This window comes from Botryllus schlosseri, chromosome 14 (assembly GCF_051294905.1).
Source record: "Botryllus schlosseri isolate E-star chromosome 14, Bs_hap1, whole genome shotgun sequence".
Taxonomy (NCBI): Eukaryota; Metazoa; Chordata; class Ascidiacea; order Stolidobranchia; family Styelidae; genus Botryllus; species Botryllus schlosseri.
Genome location: NC_137249.1, coordinates 24,317,098 through 24,324,215, shown reverse-complemented (window position 1 = coordinate 24,324,215; position 7,118 = coordinate 24,317,098). Strand labels below are relative to the sequence as shown.

The 7,118-nt window shown below is 40.2% G+C and overlaps 1 long non-coding RNA gene across 3 annotated transcripts; it reads right to left on the bottom strand.

Moving 5' to 3' along the window:
• Positions 1–1,418: 1,418 nt before the first annotated feature.
• LOC145456559 (uncharacterized) lies at positions 1,419–6,665 on the bottom strand. 3 transcript variants are annotated; one of them, XR_013920642.1, is made up of 3 exons: positions 6,346–6,665; positions 4,913–5,038; positions 1,419–2,885 (listed from the first exon to the last, which is right to left on the bottom strand). It is a non-coding gene; the product is annotated as an uncharacterized LOC145456559 (long non-coding RNA). The 3 variants fall into 3 exon arrangements; XR_013920641.1 differs by lacking the exon at positions 6,346–6,665 and having other exon boundaries at positions 1,419–1,585; positions 2,700–2,885; positions 4,913–6,225; XR_013920640.1 differs by lacking the exon at positions 6,346–6,665 and having other exon boundaries at positions 4,913–6,339.
• Between the last annotated feature and the right edge of the window lie 453 nt (positions 6,666–7,118).

Here is a 7,118-nt window from a genome sequence, read left to right as displayed (position 1 = left end):
CTACCTAACCACTATAACATGGCATACGCCAATGCAATTAGAAACGAGAACTACAACACCAATAGGATTACATATGGGACAAGACCCAGGTCGCTTGACCTGCTTGTGCCCGCACAAATCCAGGCATCGGCAGTTATAGATGCAATAATACAGAAAGGGGACTGATATTCCTAGAACACCCGAGAAAGCCGGTAGTAAGAATAAACATAAGAGCGGTGCCTACCGAGGTGGAGGAAGAGGAAGTAAGAAACAAACTGGAGAAACTCGACTGTGGCAATGTCAAAGAAATAAAGATCATCTATCACAGAGCCACAAACTTCCAGAACGGGTATAGACAGGCCTGGGTAGAAGACTATAAGCCGGGAAAAATACCACCCTTTCTTTACCTTGGTGGAGCATCGTGTAAAGTATACCTACCACAAGAGATAGAACGTGAAGTGTGTTACAGATGCCTACTGCCAGGACATAACGCAAAGGACTGCCCCAACCAAACGGCCTGCACAGTCTGCAAACAATACGGGCACAGAAGAAATGAGTGCCCGCAAAACAACATAATAATCAACACACAACACACCTTACCGCACCTCTTTGTAACAAAAGACCAACGTACAAAGAAAGTGTTAGAGGTTGACTTAAATTCCATCTTAGAACAGGAAGAGCAGACATAGAACAGGAAGAGCAGACAGAGACACAAGCAGAAGCTGGCAGAGACTCTCCCCCAGTCCACATGGGGAGGATGAGGCAGAGGGTGAAACACAAAGAAGCGACTCAATAACAGACGCAGACGTAGACGACCTATTCGAACAACTCACAAAAACCCAGGATACGGAAAAGAGTGATCTGGACACCACGATACGTCCGGGGGACGGTGACGATGGCGAAACCTGCAGTAAAAAAACAGACACCCCACTCCAAATAATAACAACAGAAGATGAAACAGACACGGATAATGAAAACAGCAACCAGAAAGAAAACAAAAATAAGCCAAAAAGCGGACACACGCACAAACTACGGAAGAAATTCGAAAACAGAACTTTCACGGCCGCGGAATTTTTTGGAGCGACTCGATCACCGAGCAAACGCTCCAACGACCAACGTAGCCCACCAGACGATAAAAACCAAACACCCAGCAAACACAGTACAGACCAAAGATGTAGAAAAGCCGAGCCGATATAGTAGATATTAGATCTCGGCAGGTCGTAGAAAGGGGGATTTTGTGTCGACTCAATTCAACGTCTTTTCCATGTCCTTCAATAATGTAAATATTATGCAGATGCTACAGCCTTTAAACATGGTGAGTAGAATGTAGATCCTACGTTAGAAGAAGAAGATCCTGATATAATAACCTGTTTTCTACCACTATGGGCTTAACCTGATCACGGCTGCGTACACACACCACATTATTTACTACAGATCAATCACATTTATGATAATTTAATTTCAAACGAATTGGCAATAATGCCGTTGTAAAAAGTAAAACGAACGAATGTCTTTAGAAAGAAAGTGAAAACAGTCCTTATCATCAGGTTTCATCTTCTGATGAGCCAGTTAAATAACCAGCATGCGGCCTTTTCTTTTCAACACCCTGCAGAAATAAAATGAAAATGATGATTAATAGCTAAGACATTCGTACTGCGAAAATGGCAGAGGTAGAGACTAACGAATGACTCCTACATTTTTTTCGCCCATACTTACTAAAATGGATTCGATTCTGAACTATTTCCACTCAAGTTTTCAAGTTTTATTATTATATTTTTTAATATTATATGACTAGAAAACTGACTTCAATCGTCACTTCTACTTGATTATCAAGATCAACGATGACTACTTCAGCACTCTTTGAAAACAGCCACTAACACAAAAAGAATTCTTGACTAGAGAACTGACTTCAATCGCCACTTCTACTTGTGTATCAAGATCAACGATGACTACTTCAGGAATCTTTGAAAACAGCCACTAACACAAAAAGAATTCTTGACTAGAGAACTGACTTCAATCGCCACTTCTACTTGATTATCAAGATCAACGATGACTACTTCAGCAATCTTTGAAAACAACCACTAACACAAAAAGAATTCTTGACTAAAATTTCTTCACATTCTGTCCAAAATGATCAATTCAACAATCCAAATGAATCAGTTATTTGGCAGCTAGTTGGAGAGATATATACTCAAGTCTAGAAAGTGGAATGATACTCTGTCTGGAAAGCTGAAGACCTAACAATATTGTGTACAGAGAACAAAACATTTGAGTGGCTGGCTGGCTGCACTGGTATAGACATTAACAAATTATTAGAATTGACAGCAAGATAACCAGCAAGACATTAAAATGAGAATTAGTGCAGTTTCTTAGGCTGTAGTGATACACAGCCAGGAAAGTAATTGACCTAGCAGAGAGCAAAACGTTGTAAATAAAGCGAGCGGAACCTCCGACAAATGATACGATAAAACATTAGAATCGACAGTCTTACTAGAAGCAGAATAACAATCCTGAGGGGTTAGAGAACAGAAGCCCGGGAAGTGACCATCAGAAATTACTGCATACTGGCCGAACAAATCCATGACCACTAACAAATGGTCTTTCAATAGTCAATATTGATACCAAATGACACCACCCCTATTTCACAGCAACATTTAGCAAATACAGCGCTGGAGTCAACCTTATATAAGCGCTAACCAAACGCCCATTAGTTTTCCCACCTACTACTCCGCGGATGGAAATACGCATTAAAGCGAACGGACGCGACTTGTCACACTCTTGCTATTTCTGCTCGTTTTTTCTCTTCGTTCCTCTTCTCTGTCGCTTCCGCTTGAGGAGAGAAACAGTCGGCCGCGTTTACGGATCGTGAATTCCCGGTGGGTGATTCTTCCTCGAATGGTCAGCACCTTGAAAATTGAGAACAATGTTGTTGCAAAATGCATGACAATTTGAAAGTTACATCATTCTAATTATTCCAGTTATGGCCGTGAATCGTTACAAGTGCGGTAACCATAAGAATTATTACTATACTTCAACTACAAATACAATATATTGTATAAAATGATTACCAATTCTTTTACGTTGATCGAGTCCCAAATAGATGAAATATGTCAAAGAATTTGCTAAATTTTTGTATAATTTGACAGATTCCGAAATCTTCTCAAAGTGCACCTTTCAAAAATTTGATATCAAGACTCACAACATTTTACAATTCGAAGTTGGATGGCTTCACCAACACAAGCAAACAGTTTGTATCGCAATTGACAATTATGTAGAGAACGCTGCGAGACATATGAGTAGGCCTACCCTAAAACGTTTCTCTGACATGGACATTAGGATTCTTAAAATATGACTTTTTTTCTCAAATCGTTCTGGCTACTTGATAAAATTGTTAGGTTACCTAATTTAAGCCTAAACACAAAATTTGGTTCAATTCCAGCCAGTAACCGCTTTGCTACAGGAGAAGAAAGTTTCTATTTATTATATAAAAATAAATAGGTAATAAAAATTTGAAAATTTTCTGTTCACCCCATGAAAGTGTTAGGCTGTCTATAGAAACGATGCTCACCAAATTTGGTTCAATTCCAACCAGTGGAAGCGGAGATATTGCCGTCGAAAATTTTGGATTTGAATAAAATAGTATTTACGGCGGGGCTGGCCAACCTTTTCAGCCAACGGGCCACATTCGATTGACGAATTATTGCGCGGGCCACAAGCCGCGCAAGGCGCGAAAATTTCTTGAAATTCATAGGTCAATAATATTGTCACTTGACTATATTGCGGGCTTGTTGTATTTCGCTGGGCTAAGTTTGCGAGGACTGGGCTATTCGGCACATGGACATATCGATATCGTAAGATGCGAGCAGCATGCGTCAATCATTTCGTGCCTAGGTTTCATAGTCGACGGTCTTACTGCGAGCGCAAACTCAATGTCGCATATGTTGAACGACAATTTGTCTCGTAATCGTGAATATAGTTTGACTTAATCTGATACAGTAGGAGTTCTTCCATTTTCACAAAAGGGCAACAATATTAAAAACAAGAAATCGAGTGACGACATGTTGCACCAAGCTTGTAGAAAATTTTTACCTTTGATAAATCTATCGCTAATTATTCTGCTTTATTGTAGTGTACGATGATATACCAATATGTGAATGGCTGATCGATCTGTCAATGCGCCGGAACTGATATTTTAGTCATCACATCTCAAATGTTGCGGCCAGACCAATAAAATTTTTGGTTGGCCTTGCATGTTCAATTGCAATCAATTTTTGATGATATTAGAAATTTCGGAAATTGCCTCGCGGGCCACTCAAAACCTTCTCCCGGGCCACATGTGGCCCGCGGGCCACGGGTTGGCCGGCCCCGATTTACGGTGACCGATTCTTTGTTTACTTATTAAAGTTGTGCTCACCGTAAGTACTATTTTATTAAAATCCAAATTTTTCGACAGCAATAACTCCGCTTCCACTGGTTGGAATTGAACCAAATTTGGTGAGCATCGTTTCTATAGACAGCTTAACACTTTCATGGGGTTAACAGAAAATCTTCAAATTTTTTATTATTCATTTTTATATAATAAATAGGAACTTTCTTCTCTTGTAGCAAAGCGGATACTGGCTGGAATTGAACCAAATTTTGTTTGTAGGCTTAAATTAGGTAACCTAACAATTTTATCAAGTAGCCAGTACGATTTGAGAAAAAAAGTCATTTTTGAAGAGCCCTACTGTTCATGACCGTCCACGTTTAGAGTTGCATCTCAAAGATGCTAAAATAAGCCTAAATATAATCCAAGAAATACGATCGTCCACTTTGACTGACTGAATTTCTAAAAACACCTTGATAGCTTCCACATCTTACGTTTATATATACCGTCTGCTATCGGCACAACAAAGTAGGCCTATTTAAAAATAACAAAACAGATTCAACATACCACATCTCTTGCAAAGGCTTTTGCTTTCATTCAATTTGCCATCAAACCTCTTTAAATCCTCCTTTGTGGTGAGTTGCTTTGGAATTCTTCTAGGATCAATTCCGATATCGTTTTATCATATACAATCTATGGCGGAATAAAAGTTTCTGATAAGTTCTAAAACGAACACAATTTTCCACACAAAAGTCAATTGCCACACGAAATGCCAAATGCTACGGTCTCATTTTACAAGGTATGGCGAGGAAACGTAGTGGTACGTTCCATTATAGCTAAACACCAATGAATTGCGGGTTCGAGCGTGACACGTCGACTCCATAATTCCTACCGAAGTGTTGGCCGTTTATCTAGGCTCCTCCTCGCCATCTGATTCGCATAGCCATGTCTTAAAAAGCCTAGGAGTGGGCCGTGCTATAAGTGGGCAGATGGTTGCCGATGCACTCGGCACTTGGTGAATTCGGCCGCACAAACTTGCCACTTGGTGAATTCGGCCCTCGGGAAATTTTGAAATGAAGTGTATTTACAGCTATTAATATGAATTATCAAACTAATAATAGTATTATCAAGTGATTCGTCAATCTTGTAAGGAGGTCAGGGCATCCGTAGATCGCGCAGTCACGGCGTGATTAGATCACGGATTGCGTAGCCACGGGAAATAACACAGCGCTCATATACCGACCACGCGCGGTCTGCTTGGAATCGATGGCGTGAGTCACGGGCCTGTGTCGTGTAAGTTTTGAGAAGATGGATCTTGGCGTTGTATGTGAGATCAAAACTGTGGAACATCAAGCGGCGCTTCTTCGTTTATCGATCACGACAAGCCAGTGTTCCTCATCAACAAATGTTTCGCATGATCATGTCAAAATAAATTATTTTTTGCCTTTGGAGAGACGATTCCACTCTGGGATTAGGGTGTCTCGATAACACGGTTGAAGGATCCCAAGATCACGAGATCTACCACGAGCCACGTCACGTTTAAATTTTCTTTTTGATACTGTTCATTCATATTAAATGCATTTCTAATGCGAAGGTGTTCTAGTGCCAATTCCTCCAAGGGCCGAGTTCACCAAGTGAAGAGCGTCGCGTTATTTCCCGCAATTACGCAATCTGTGATCTAATCACGCCGTGACTGTGTGATCTACGCATGCCCTGACCACCGTACAACATTGACAACCACTCAAAGTGCCAAGTTCACCGGCAAACATTCCAGTAACCAATCATGGTGACCGGTACCGCTACGAGATCTACCACGACCGAATTCACCAAGTGCCGAGTTTGTGCGGCCGAATTCACTAAGTGCCGAGTTCACTGGTAATCGGGCAGATACGGAATAATAATAATAATAAGAACCGGCCTGGTGTAAAATGACCAGTGTAGTCGAACCACCACCATGAACACCACAAACAAATAAACATCTAACATGGAAAAGAAATTACCTTTGCAGCCTTTGACAAACACAGTTACCATTGAAACCAGCAATTTAGGTCTTATTCGAAAGCAGAATAACAACTGTTTTAGTGGACATATCAAATCAAATGTTGGAAAGTTCATGTAAAATAGCCCAAAATATTATCTTACTGTGACCATATTCCATCAATATGGTCTGGCTAGCCAAATTCTCTGGGCCAACATAAACAAGCTGCGTTTGGTTTCAACGATTAATAATCTTGTCACTGGATTCGAGGTATAATTGCACTCAAATATCAAATTTTGCTCCATTAATCAACATCAAGTTGAAAATGTCCATTCTTGCCCCAACTTTTATAAAATCATGAATCAGTGTTCTACAGGAATGTATCTATATGACTTATATACCTAGAAAATTCAAGCATAAATATTATGATATACCGTAGGTATAGGTACCGGTAATTCAAATGCTTAAAGCGAATTATAGTGGTCTAATTTCACTAAATTAGAGCGAAATGCCAGCAATATAATTGTAATCTAATTCGGAAAAAACGGTTTAGCTCTAATTCTAACCTGGAAAAGCTGAAACTTTTCTATAGTTGTCTACACCTGTTTTGCAGAAAGTCAAACAGCTCTAGGCGTCATATACTACAGGCAATTCGAAATACCCCATAAGCTATATGCTACTGCATATATACCTTTAACCCGCTACCTCAGTCAGTCACAAGTCCTATATATTTACGGCATTTACCATACAGAAAGAGCGAACTATGCCTGGCTGCGACCTGTTGCGCGTCAAATC